General features: G+C 39.6%; 1 protein-coding gene and 1 pseudogene across 12 annotated transcripts in view; one reads left to right on the top strand and one right to left on the bottom strand.

The window, feature by feature from the left end:
* ERC2 (ELKS/RAB6-interacting/CAST family member 2) overlaps window positions 1-15,045 on the bottom strand; it is an 890,290-nt gene that overhangs the window by 856,469 nt on the left and 18,776 nt on the right. The gene's annotated exons all lie outside the window — the stretch shown is intronic.
* LOC112484501 lies at window positions 8,639-8,757 on the top strand (annotated as a pseudogene).

Genomic DNA, 15,045 nt, shown 5'->3' with positions numbered 1-15,045 from the left:
AATACCTAGGAATAAATTTAACCAAGAAGGTGAAAAACCTGTACTCTAAAAACTATAAGACATTGAAGAAAAAAACTGAAGAAAGCACAAATAAATGGAAGGATATATCATGCTCATGAGTTGGAAGGATTAATATCACTAAAATGACCATATTACCCAAAGCAATCTACAGATGCAATGCAATCCCTATCAAAATACCAGTGACATTCTTCTCAGACCTAGGACAAATAATCCTAAAATTTATACAGAACCACAAAAGCCAAAATATGGAATCACAGAATAGCCAAAGCAATCTTGAGAAAGAACAAAGATGGAGGTATTACACACCCTGATTTCAAACTATACTACAAAGCTACAATAATCAAAATAGTATGACACTGGCACAAAAAAAAAAGACACATAAATCAATGGAACAGCATAGAAAACTCAAAAATAATCCTTTGTTTATATGATCAACTAACCTATGACAAAGGCAAAAATATACAATGGAGAAACAGTCTCTTTAACAAATGGTGTTAGAAAACCTGGGCAGATACATGCAAAAAAATAAAACTGGGCTACTCTCTTACGTCCTATGCCAAAAAAAGCTCAAAATGGATTAAATACTCAAATGTAAGGCCTGAATCCACAAAACTCCTAAAACAAAAATAGGTAGTAAACTATTTGACATCAGTCTGAGTAATATCTTTTTGGCTATGTCACCTCAAGCAAAGGAAACAAAGTAAAAGTAAACAAATGGGACTTCATTAAACTAAAAAGCTTCTGCAGGAAGAAGGAAACCATTAACAACAACAAAAAAAAACCTACTGAATGGGAGAATATATTTGCAAATGATACATCAGATAAGGGATTGATATCCATAATATATAACTCATACAATTCAGTAACAAAAAAATTATCTGATCAATAAATGAGCAGAAGGGGTATGGTCAAGATGGTGTGGAAGGTAAACACTGTGCTCACCTCCTTTCACAACCACACCAAAATTATAACAAAACTAAAGAACAACCATCACTGGGAGTTGCCTGAGCTCTGGCGGAACAGAAGTCCTACAACTGGGGACATGCATAAGAGCAGTGGTCTCCAAACTTTTTGGCACCAGGAACCAATGCTCCTATGAGAATTTAATGCCTGATGATCTGAAGTGGAGCTGAGGTGGTGATGCACTGGGGAGCAGCTGCAAACACAGATGAAGCTTCACTCCCTCACCCGCAGCTCATCAGCTGCTGTGCTGCTAGGTTCCTAACATGTCATGGACCGGTGTCAATCTGCAGTCCAGGGATTGGGGACCACTGCATAAGAAGCAACATGGAGACTTGCAGGAGGGGAGGAGGCGCAAAAGAGGCAGTCCCACAATCGTGTGGCAGTGGAGAATCAAGAATGTTATCATGACTGCAGAGGCCTCCCTGCTGGGGTCCCGATTCCACACTAAACTCCCCAGCCCAGGGTTCCAGTGCCAGGAATAGAAGTCTCCACACTCTTTGGCTGTACAAAACAGTGGATATTGTAGCTGAGTGAGATAGAGGGTCGCAGAAGTTGCAAACATTCCTCTTAAAGAATTGGTGTGTGGACTTATCGATGACAGACTCACTCGCTCTGAGCTCCACCACTGAGGCAGCTGCTCAAAGAGTGCCAAGGACACACAGGAAGAAATGGAGTTGTCTGGATGCAGGACAAGGGCTGGAGAGGCGGCTTTCTTCCAGACAGAGCTGCTGGCAGTGTCCACTATCCATGTTGAGCCCTCCCCACTCCCAGCATACAGATGTAGGCAGCCACCATATCTGAGTATCCATTAGCTTGGTTAACACCAGTCATTCCACCCAGTGATTCCCTGAGAACCCATCCCTTCCAGTGTGTGGGCCCACCCAAGCTGCCTCCAGTGGTTTATTCTATACATTTGGCCTGTCTTGGCTCATGCTGCGGTCTTTCTTAAAATCTCTCAAAAGCTCACAAACCCAAAGAAGCAGCATCTGGCCTTGGAGCACCCCATACCTGCTACTGAGCAGCCCCAAACCTGGCACAAGTAGCAGCTGGTCTCAGTTTCTAAGGCACCTATAAGCCCAACACAGGTGGCAGCCATCCGCAGATTGCTTGGTGACTCTTACCAGGTCACCCCAAAAGTGTACAGGCTGCTCTTGAACTTGGCCTGCAGCTGGGTCCCTCCCAGAAGGCCTTTGGCCCAGCATACCCAGTGGACTGCTTTGACTGGCACCAGATCCAGAGCACCACACAGGGCAGCATCTGGAGAGGACACACCCGAAAGGAAGAGTGGGAAGGCACCAGAGCACTGTTAAAGTGAATCCTGCTCCACAGGGTCGGCCCCTCACAAGCCAGTTCTCACAACCAATCATCCCAAGGGTCAATCCCTCTCTACAATGTGCAATCAGCAACCGAAGTTCAACTGCAACTTGAGGGCACATGCAACCCACATACGAGACCCATCTTGAGCACTTGGCTCAGGTTATCAGGGAAGACTGTGCCACTAGGCCACACAGAACATTTATTACATAAAGCCACTCTACTAAGACCAGGAGACTTAGGAGCTCTATCTAATACATAGAAACAAACACAAGAAGATAGCCAAAATGAGAAAACAAAGAAACATGTCCCACATGAAAGAAAAGTATAAAGCTCAAAAAAAAAAGCCTCAACAAAATGGAGACAAGTAATCTACCAGATGTAGAGTTCAAAACACTGGTTATGAGGATACTCAATGAACTTAGAGGAAGAGTACATGAACTCAGTAAGAACTTTAACAAAGAGATAGAAAACTAAAAATGAGATAGAAAACATAAAAGGGAACCAGTCAGAAATGAAGAATACAATATCTAACATGAAGAGAACATTAGAGGGAATCAACAGAGTGGATGAAGTGGAGGATCGAAACAGTAATTTAGAGAATAGGGTAGTAAAGGACACCCAATCAGGACAGTAACAAGAAAAAAAAGATTCCAAAAAAACGAGGAGAGTTTAAGGGGCCTCTGGGACAACATCAAGAGTACCAACGTTCACATCATAGGGGTACCAAGAGAAGAGAGAAAGAAACTAAAAACCTATTTGAAGAATTAATGACAGAAAACGTCCCTAACCTGGTGAAGGAAATAGACATACAACCTCAGGAAGTTCAGAGTCCTAAACAAGAGGAACCCAAACAGGCCCACAACAAGACACATTATAATTAAAATTCCAAAGGTTAAAGACAGAGAATCTTACAAACAGCAAGAGAAAAGGAATTAGTTACCTACAAGTGAGCTCTCATAAGACCATCAGCGGATTTCTTAACAGGAATTTTGCAGGCCAGAAGGGATCGGCACAAAATATTCAAAGTGATGAGAAGCAAGGACCTACAACCAAGATCACTTTACCCAGCAAAGCTATCATTTAGACTTGAAGGACAGATAAAGAGCTTCCCAGACAAGAAAAAGCTAAAGGAGTTCATTACTCCCAAGCCAATATTACAGGAAAAGTTGGCAGGTCTTCTTTAAGAAGAAGAAAAAAAAATGTGAATAATAAAATGGCAATAACAATATACCTATCAACAAGTATTTCAAATGAAAGAGAATTAAATGCTCCTATCAAAAGATAGGGTGGCTGAATGGATAAGGAAAAAAGACCCTCACGTATGCATATGCTACCTACAAGAGACTCATCTGAGATCAAAAGACCCACAGACTGAAAGTAAAGTAATGGAAAAGGTATTTCATGAAAACAATCTGGGGTAGCAATATTTATACCCGACAAAACAGACTAAAACAAAAGCTATAACAAAAGACAAAGAGGTCCCAGGAATCTCACTTGTGGGACTTTATCTAAAGAAACCCAAAATACGATTTCAAAGGGACATATGCATCCATATGTTCATTGCAGCATTATTTATAGCCAAGATATGGAGGCAACCTGGGTGTCCATTAATGGATGAATGAATAAAGAAGAGGTGGTACATATATACAATAGAATATTACTCAGTCATAAAATAAGTAAATAAATAAATAAATAAATATTACTCAGTCATAAAATAAGTAAATAAATAAATTAAAAAATAAAATCTTTATATCTGAAACAACATGGGTAGGCATAAAGGGTAGTGTGCTGAGTGGAGCAAGTCAGATAGAGAAAGACAAATGCTATATGTAATTTCACTTACACATGGAATCTAAAAAAATAAACGAAACAGAAACAAACTCATAGACAGAGAGTATTTTGAAGGTTGCCAGATGGGAGGGGGTTTAGGAGTGGATAAAAAGAGAATGGATTAAGAAGTACAAATTGGTAGTTACAAAATAGTCATGCAGATGTAAAGTATGGCATAAAGAATACAGTCAGTAATATTATAATAACTATATATGGTGTCAGATCGGTACCAGATTTATTGGGTGATCACTTTGTGAATTTTATAGATGTCTAATCATTATGTTGTACACCTGAAACTAATATAATATTGTATGCCAACTATAACTGAAAAATAAAAAATATTATTAAATAAATAAATGGGCAGAGGGCATAAAAAGACATTTCTCCAAAGACATACAGATGGCCAACAGACATGTGAGATGTTCGACATCACTAATCATCAGAGAAATGCAAACCAAAACTACAATCACATATCACCCACACCAGTCAGAAAGACTATTAACAAAAAGTCAACAAATAACACATGTTAGCGAGGATGTGGAGAAAAGGGAACCCTTTTGCACTATTCGTAGGACTGCATATTGGTGCAGCCACTATGGAAACAGTAGAGATTCCACAAAAAACAAAAACAAAAAATAGATCTACCATACAAACCAGCAATTCCATTTCTGGATATCCAAATAAAATGAAAACACTAATTTGAAAAGATATATGCACCTCTATATTCACTGCAGCATTATTTACAATAGCCAAGATATGGAAGCAACCTAGGTGTCTATTGATAGATGAATGGATAAAGAAGATATGAGAGAGAGAGACAGAGACAGAGGAATAGTATGCAACAATGATGAAATCTTGACATTTGCAACAACATGAATGGACCTAGAGGGTATTATGCTAAGAAAAAGACAAACACTATATGGTTTTCATCTATATGTAGAAACTAAAACAAACTAATAAACAAAAACAGACTCACAGAAACAGACAAAAGGGATGGTTATCAGAGGGAAGGAGGTAAAAGGCAAAAACAGTGAAGAGGAATATAGTCGATAACACTGTAAACACAATGCAATATACATATATCCCTTACTGTTATATTGTACACCTGAAACCTACTAGATTTTGTTAACCAATGTCACCATAATAAAAATTAATTTAAAAAATAATAATAATAATCTTGTAATAAGTTAGCACAGTGACAGATGTCTACTAGAACTAGTGGAATAATCACATCGTAAGGTATAAAAATGTCGAATGACTATTGTACATCTAAAACTAATATAACTAATATAACATACCAACTATACTTAAATTTTAAAAATAAATAAAATAATAAAAATAAAATCCCAATACCCAGGCTATATCCCTACAATTGAATCAGAATCCCTGGTGACAGAGCCCAAGCACCACCCTGAAATGTCACTTTTGGGTAGATACCCCGACCTTCAATTTCACTCTCTATAAAATAGGAACATGAACAATACCCATATCTCACAAATTCTACTCATCACTAGTCATCTCTCAAACTCCCTGTACTCCTATCATGCTGCCCTTCACTTTGGAGCTTTTGCATACCTCCTTTCCCTTGGCTAGTTGAGTTCGACTCTCTGTTTTCACATTGCAGCTCAAGTGTCTCCTCCACAGGGAAGACTTCCTGACCAGCCCCCAATGCAAATTCAAATGAGGCCCCTGCATTTATACTATTCATAGCACCCTGAACATCCTTCAGAGCATTGTATATTTTATAATGATGTATTTTTGTGCAGGTAAAGAAATAATGTCTGCTTTCCCCCACTCACTAGCCTTGGTAGGCCACAGATCCGTTCAGTCAGAAGGCAGTCTTCGGCTCATCACAGTAAGCCCAGCAGTTCTCCAGCACTTCATAATAATAAATGCTAACGGGTATTGAACTGTCTTACTCTGAGCCAGACTCTGCCTTCAAAATTTTACAAGGTTTCATTAATTTAATCCTCACACAGTCCTATGAAGTTAAGTCTGGTTATTATCCCAATTAGATAGATGAGAAACTGAAGGACAGACAGGCTAATTTGTTTGTGCAAAGACTCAAAGAAGAAAGCCACCTACTGGAGGAAGCAAGAATTGAACCCAAGCAATCTGAGTTAAGAAAGGGAAACTGGCACAATGAGAGACTACAGAGGTTCCCTGGAAATTCACCCCGTGTGTATGTGTGTGTGTATATATATGTGTAATGGTATCACAACTTTGTAATGGTAACAATGCCAGAGGAGCCACAGCTCACTTATTCAATTTGCATGGTGGACACCTTAGTTCATGCTCATTCGTCCAAAATAAATGTGTAAAACAGTGCCTGCTGTAAGATGGATATTCTAAAAGTACATGAGTAATAGATATTTACTTCTCTACTATCAGACAGGTAGTAGAGGAATAAGCAAAGAAATCACGATAAGTTCACCAGAGGAACTAAATGGGGTGGAAAGGTAGTGGCTGGTAGGCCCCTTCCCTTAGACAGGAGAGAAGTCTTCTCTGAGTGGGTGACATCTGGCTGAAACCTAAAAGGACAGGAAGCCAGCTATTTCACAGGGAGGAGTGGGGCTAGCGAGGAGAAGCATTGCAGGCAGAGGCTGTGCATGCCAAGGTCCCAAAGCGTATTGCCCGGCACACACGCTTGGGAACAAGAGGCACTGGTGTGACTGTCGCTGAGGGAAGGAGGGGAAGGCGTACAAGATAAAGCGGGAGAGCTCCGAAGGTACCAAATCACACCTCCACATTCAGGAACTTTTCCATCTATGTTATCACCAATCCAGTCACCAAAATATTTACCAGTGGGTTCACATACTCCTCTCAGTGGTCCTGGACTAAAAGTCCGTGGAGAGCAAGAGTTGTGAGCCTTCAGGAGCAGACGTGAGTCCCCACCCCCTCTCGGTCATTGGTCCAGAGGTTGGCACGTGATCCTGAGCATTCAATCCATAGCTGGCCCAGCACCCTATGACAGCACCTCACACAAAAACTCTGCTCACAAAGGGGTGGTGATAATTAAATGAGCCAATCAAGTTCTCTGACGATTTTAACCGGAATATAAAAATAAACCAGTTGGAAGTAGAAAGAAAATTAGACAGGAAGAGAAGTAATTGTGGCTAATAACAGAACTCCAGTAAAGATTTAAGACTCCTACTTCCCAGCCCCTACTGTCACCATGTATTCTCAACTCCATACCCTAGCTATACCTTGGTGCTTATTATTAGACTTCTGAAAGATTGTAGCCCTGTTAATACCACTTAAGTAATAACAACATTTATCAAATGCTTACTCTGCTCTGTGTTAAGGGCTTTACATGTTACCTCACGGAGTCTTCTCTAGCAAGTGTGGAAGTAGGAATCTCTATCCTTCTCAGCTAAAGACACATCTCCAAGAAGTTGAGCTATTTATCTATCATAAAGCTGTAGTGAGCAGACCTGGGACCCCAAAGGTCTGTACTGCTAACCGGTATGATTAATCGACTCTTGTTTTCTTAAAGCAGAGTGTTCTGACCCTTACAAAGTGGGACAAAATATTCTTTTCAATGTCTAAGTAAAGTATCAGTGCCTGTAGTTACACAGTGGTGGCTTTTGAAAAACTTATACGTAAGCTGTATCCTAAATGTCAAATTTCAGGATATCTAGAGCAAACTGATTTTTATTTTTATTTTTTTCAATTACAGTTGGCATTTCAATATTGTATTAGCTTCAGGCATACAGCATAGTGGTTAGACATTTATATACCTTATGAAGTAATCCCCCCAATAAGTCCTAGTACCCACCTGGCACCGTACATAGTTACTGTAATATTACTGATATATTCCATATGCTGTACTTTACATCCCTGTGGCTAATCTGTAACTGTCAATTTGTGCTTCTTAATCCTTTCACCTTTCTCACCCAGTGCCCTAACCCCTCCTCCATCTGACAACCATCCATTTGTTCTTGGTACCTATGACTCTGTTTCTGTTTTATTTGTTCATTTGTTTTTTAGACTCCACATACAGTGAAGTTATGTCATATTTGTCTTTCTCTGTCTGACTTATTTTACTTAGAATAATACCTTCTTGGTCCATCCATGTTGCAAACTGATTTTAATTTAAGTCTGTGTAATACAGAATATAAATTTAGAAAATGAACTTTGGTGAAAGAGTTAAAGATAGGTAATAAAGCAGGTACTCATTAAAGGTACCATGCAACATGATACATAATATCAAGTCATATGAATAATTTAACAAAATTACTCTATAGATAGCTTTTCCCATGGCACTTTAGTCCTATGGTAATAATAATTAACATTTACTAAGCATTTACTATGTACTAGGCATAATGCTAAGCACTCAGTGTATATTATCACATTTAAACTATGGGGGAAATAATAAAATAACCACATGTGAAAATGGAAACAAAGGGAGACTAAGTAGTTAGTTGGGTTTCTAGAAGCAAGTTTTAAATGTAGATATATCTGCCTCCAAAGGCCTACTTCTTAATCACTTCGAAAATCTCAATTAGTCTACAGCCATGCCACCCTGAACATGCCCAATCTCGTCTGATCTCGGAAGCTAAGCAGGGTCGGGCCTGGTTAGTACTTGGATGGGAGACCACCGAGAAATACCGGGTGCTGTAGGCGTTAAAAAAAAATCTCAGTTATATCAGTCATCATATAGTGTATTGTGATGGTTTATTTGAAGGTTTGGCCTCCACGAAGAATCAACCTTCAAAGACTTTATGGACTCTCCTATTCACCTCTGTCTCCTCTTTGCCCAAGATAGAGTAGGAATATAATATTAAAATAAATCAATTAGCTAGTCTACTTCTAACACAAGACCGAGGCAAATAATCACTCCTGCTAAGTTTAGGCTATTGGGTGAATTTTGCAAGGTGATGAATTAGCAGAGAAAAAAAAAATCAGGATCCAGGAAACTAAACTTCATTTTAGGTATAAAACTTGAACTGCAGTCAGTCTCCAAATAAGAGACTGTTAAGTTCTTTAGCTTTTCAACAGATTGATTTATGACAACTCTGTACCACTCAGAGGAAAGGGAAAAACTGAGCATCTCTGAAAATCTCTCATGAAAATTATCTGTAAATAACGAGAAAGATGTTGAAATATTAACGCCTCCTCCACGAGCACATCAAAATGCTCCCTCATCCACCTTCCATCTGCTTGCCCACTTCTTCCAACATGAGCACAGCTTCATTCTGTTTTCAGCTTATTTGATGTCTAAAAAGATTAAGCCAAAAATTGTTTCAGCATGCTGGAAAGTATAATCCTCACATTTCAGACACATTTGGACACCCTAATTTAAAATATGGTGGAAAAATAGCATATTTGTGGGCTGTTTCGTGCCATATTTTAAATGTATCCTTAACTGAATTCATTTCTCTATCAAAATCATCGGCATGAACTTAACTTCTCAGTAGAAGTAACAATAGCAACAACAATAATAGCAGCTAACACCAACATAACATTGTTCTAAACACTTTACGAAGTCATTCCTTTAATAATCCTATAATGTGACTATTATTAGCTCCATTTTACAGAGTAGAAAACTGAGGCCCAGAGGCATTTTGTGACTTTTTCCAGGTCACAGGACGGATGGTAGTACAGCCAATGCTTGAAACCAGGGCTCTGGCTCCAGATTCTATATTCTTACCCATTACTCCAAACTGCCCAGGGTGCTTTATCCACTACCTAGCTTTAATCTTTTCCAATATCTGTGGTCATTGTCATACTGCAGCAGGAAAAAAGCTAGAGGGTGAGCACAGTGGGTTGAACAGTGGCCTCAAAAAGATAAGCCCTAAATCCAATGACAAATGTCCTCATATGAGAAAGGCAGAGGGAGACACAGAGAAGAAGGTAATGTGAAGACAGAGGCAGACTGGAGTGATGTACTTATAAGCCAAAGAATGCAAAGGTTGCTGGCCACCAGCCACCAGAAGCTAGGAGCAAGGCAAGGCATGTATTCCCCCTCATCGCCTCCAGAAGGAACCAACCCTACAGATACCTCGATTTCAGATTTCTGGCTTCCATATTGTGAGAGAATAAATTTCTGTTGTTTTAAGCCACCAAGTTAGTGATAATTTATTATGCCAGCCCCAGGAAGCTAATATGGTGAGTCATGGGCCCAAAAACCTTGAACTGAAATCACATCCTCACTTTACAGATCAGGAAACTAAAGCTCCAAGTGAAGAATTCATCAGTGAGCTGTCAACTGCACAGTGGGTTGTGACATAGCCAAGCCAGACTCTAGACTACATCCTGGTCTCCCAATTCCTGGGCCGGCCCTTTGTTCAGTATCTCTTACCCACCTCTTTAAGAGACAGAATCATATCCATACTTTAGAACCTGACCACCTAGGTAGTCACTAGGTGACCTGGTTCTACCTTTTGCTAGCTGTGAATTTCCATTTTCTCATCTGTAAAATAGGAACAGAAATGATACCTATCTTACAGTGTTATCTTGAGAAGCAAATGAATCAATATATAAGCCTGATGTATAGTAAGTTCTCAATAAATATTAGCGATTACAATTATTTTATTCCAGTATCTATTTAGCTATTAATAAAGGGTTATTTATAAAATCAAGAATATTACAGTACCTAGGAAAAAAAACTGATAGACACATTAGAGGTATTTATCTCTGTGTGGAAATTTGTGACAAATCTTATTCCCCAATTTCTTATGAGGGGGTTGGATGGAGACAGGTAATATCCATCATCCTCAATCTGTACCTCTCTGACAGTTTTTAATGGTCTTTCCTCCAAAAATGAGGGCCTAATATGATTGACCAGTGATCAGAACATTGACTGGTAAGTGTCGTGCTAATGGAACACAAAAGAAACACAGCCATGCCCCATGTCCTCTCTTCCACTTGTGCAGCCCCAGAAGGGCAAGCTGGCCCTGAGCCTCCCATATTTTCCCTGCTCTCCCATGATGACCACTCTTGGAAACACTGCTTTCTCAAGTAGCTCGGACGTCCTACCAGCTTTCCAGCCCTGGGACCAGTAAGGCAGATAGGGCCTTTCCCTGCCTTACTGAACAAGGCCTTGCCCACCCTCCTTTACCCTTTTACTTCTGGGTATCTGGGTGGTAAGCACAACAGAGCCTCCTCCTCTTGCTATGTTGGGGTCTGGTGGGGAGGGAAGAGCAAGCTCCCGAATAAAAAAAAAATCCCTGAATAGAGGGATACTTAACCCATCCTCAGAGATTAATAAAGCCATACTGTTTCCCTTTAGACTGCTGATCTTTAGGTATATATTCCCCTTGGTCAGAGCCTGAAGAGAGGCAAAAAGAGCAGTAGCATTCAGACACCAAAACCTCACTCAAATTGCTAACAAATTCATGTTACTTTCTGATGGTAAATGTGTACTATAAGCTATGTTTTTTCAAAGAATAATGCTCATTATAAAGTGTCCTCTGATGTACTGAACTTCCTATTAGTCATCTGAATGATAATGCAGACTTGAAGAATACCAGGAAAATGAAACACTTGGGGAAATTAAAGCCATTTCTCTCCAAATCAAATAAACATCAGTCTGTGGCAATAGTTATCCTGCTCTAATTATAGCACTGGATCTACACACAAACATGTGCACACATGCACACACATGCACATACATACATACCTTGCCCTTTGTTATAACTATCCCAATATAAAATTCAAGCCAGCTGCTAGAATTAAGCTAAGTATTACTGGAATTAACAGTGTCCTTAGGAAATGTAGGCCTGAGATGCTGAATATATTATAAACAGAATTTCTGTGTTTGCCTGAACTTCTTCCAGGAAGTTCAAGAACCATGAGCAGCTGTAAAAATCCAAGTCATCAGAAAATCAAACAAAGGCAGCACCTCTCCTGCAAAGCAAATTCCCTAAAAGGACCTTAGCATCTGCCTTCTTAGCATAAGAGCCCAGCACCTTAATCTATGGTGAATTTTTAATAGTTCTTTCTTCCCTTTTGTTCTATTCATTTGGGAAACATGATCCATTTTACTCCAGGCCAGGCACCAGACTTTCACCATCATCCATAATCATGTCGATTGTTTTTGACTTTCAAGAATTAACCAATGCCTGATATACTTTACTCATTTCTTTTTCCCTATATATCCAAAAGGAGGTTGTTTCCCATTTCCAAAAATTCCTCGAGGTCAAGATAATTATTAAGATAACACCACCACCCTCTCCCACAGGTAGTCAGGATTTTAACCCAAGACTCTGGGGCCAACAGATCTCATATTTTTCTAACATCTGGAATTTGAAAATGTTCACCTTCATTTCACCTTCAAACTAAGAAAGCACATCTATCAACCAAGGAGTGGACTAGAGCAACCAGAGAGACAATATCCTACCTAAGGCAAAAACAGCTGCTTAGCTCCAGCTTGCTGGATTCAGGGTCTAGCAGATATTTCTGGTGTTTAAGAAAATTCAGAAATCTAGGTTTTTACATGAAGTCTCCCAATTTTTCAATGTTGGCAACTAATTCCCAAGGTCACACCACCAACTTGTGGCAGAGCGAAAATTAGATCTAGGCCTCCTGGCCTCATGAAGCCCAAGAGGCCTTGGCTCTGTACATACGTATGCATTTCATTTGACAACTATTTACTAAACAACTGCTGTATTCAGGGATATAATTTTAATAAGTGGATGGATGAATGGATAGATGGATGGATGGATGGATGGATGGATGGATGGATGGATGGATGCATGGATGGATACATGGATGGATGCATGGATGGATAGATGAACAGCCAGATATTAAGGAATTAAGGGGAAAAGCAAAACATAATTTACAAATTAACAAAATACCTTTTAAAAAAACTCAGTTACAACATTCACAACATTCATAACTATCATTTTCCTTTCTAAAGTAATTTTATTTGCAAATGAAATTGAATAGGGAATAGATCACATAGTCTGCAAACTAAAAGTTAAGACAAACACAGAAATTCTAGTTGAGCCAGAACTGTAGAAAGAACTGTAGCTTTGTAATGCACAGGTAAAACCTCTTCCTGGATGACTTAAGAATCTTTTTCTCCCCCAGTGTACTTTTGGGAGCATGGAGTATATTTCTGCAGTGTTTCTGTCAGAATAGTAATTAGTATAGCTAAGAAATGCCATCAACAGCAAAAGTAAAATTAGCCTTTACTTATAAAATTTCTCCTGGGATATGCTGGTGGCTCTTGCCTTTACCAATGTGCTTACTGTGTCATCCCATAACAAGCAAATCACTCCATCAGCAGCACTTGAATAAAACCACCATCACATCAAACTGGACTGCCAATTTGTCAACCTTTGCCTTCTTCAACCATACCTGTCTCATCCTAGCCCCATGTCCCCATCAAATCACACTCACAAATGATACAGCAGCACTGACTCTTCTTTTTGCCATCAGGGCACTCTTAATTTCCTTGAAAAATTTTTAGTAGCTTAGCACTGTGGCATGTCTCAGTCAACATGAGCCTTTGAGACAACTTTATTCAGTACAGCAACCCAATGGGGAAAACCGAGGTCTAGGGAAAGGAAGTGATTTGGCCAACATCACATACTGTTTGGCATCAAAGTCAAGTCTAAGTTAATTCCTAGTCTGGGTCCTTCACTTTTTGTTAAACCAAGCAGTCACCTTAGATTAAAAGTTACTTCTTTTACTCCACACCTACTAAGATCTCTTCATCTGAACCTTTTCTGATCACCTCCTCTCTGGGTTCAAGGAAGAGAAACCTCACCCCATCTCCAAGGCTGATCTTATCTTCTCTCTCCTCTTTCAGCCTTTGTTCCACCAATAACCTCTCTCTCTAGCAGCCTGTGCCCTACAAGTTGAAAATATGGTCAATAGCAGGAGGAGAGTCCTCAAACTCCACATCTCCTCCAGTTACCACCCTTCCAAGCTAAGCTCCTTGCAGAAAGAGTATAAAAATCAACATTACCACTTCCAAACCACTGCAGCACAATATCCACTCTTACCATCTCCAGGATGACATTCTGATAGAGGCCACAAGAAAGCCGGTTCCACCAAAACCATGTCCTTACACAGCATCCCCACCTGAATAAGTGAGGCTTTGCAACCAAACATAATGAAAGAACCAAACTCCTGATCTCCCCGCTTCCTGAATCTTCCCTAGTGGCTCAAGCTCAAATTCTCTGACTCCTTTTGTTTCCCGCACTAGAATGGAAGTTCCATATAGGCAGGAATTTTTGTCCATTACTATACCCTCAGCACTTATCCCAGCATGTGATAGAAGTTCCATATTTGTTTAGTAAATCCATTTTAGCCATTCAGTCATTATCTTGTTTGACCCTCTTGGGGAGCAACAGTGACACCTCCAGGGGAAAGTGGGTAGACATATCTAAAGGCCAGTGGAGAGACTTGTGTTAGAGAACTTGATTTGGGAGACCATTCCTTTGGTATAAACTGTTAAAGTGTCATTATAAGAGTTTTAGCTAGACAAAGATGAGGCAGCAGATGGATTCACTAGATAGAGATGAGCAAAACAGGCCAAAGTTTACAAAAATCAATTAATCAATCAAACATTTCCTCTGAGTTCTCAGGATTCTAGCTGGTTGAATTAATCTATTTAGACCTGGAACAATGTGATCTTCTTTGGGCAACTGGAAAGATTGCCTTTCCTGAGAGTTCAAACAATAGCATCTGCTGGAAGTAACTCTCACTTTTTTTCTCTATTACTCTCTCCAGATATAAAAATTTGTATTACTCATGCCACAGAAAATATTTCAATGCAGTCTACTAGAAAATATAATCGGTGTCTCTTTCTCTTTCTCTCTCTCTCTCTCTATCTCTTTTTGGCATAATTAAGGTCTGGCTATGGCTCAAAGTTCTCCAGAGCAGCCGTCTGCAATCAACATGAACTGGCTTGGATTCAGCTAAAGGGGTCCATACCTCAGTCAAGAAAACTCTTCTTGT

The sequence above is a fragment of the Pteropus alecto genome, unplaced genomic scaffold, assembly GCF_000325575.1.
Source record: "Pteropus alecto unplaced genomic scaffold, ASM32557v1 scaffold75, whole genome shotgun sequence".
Taxonomy (NCBI): Eukaryota; Metazoa; Chordata; class Mammalia; order Chiroptera; family Pteropodidae; genus Pteropus; species Pteropus alecto.
Note: the sequence above shows the minus strand (reverse complement) of the source record. Positions and strands in the feature narration are given on the sequence as shown.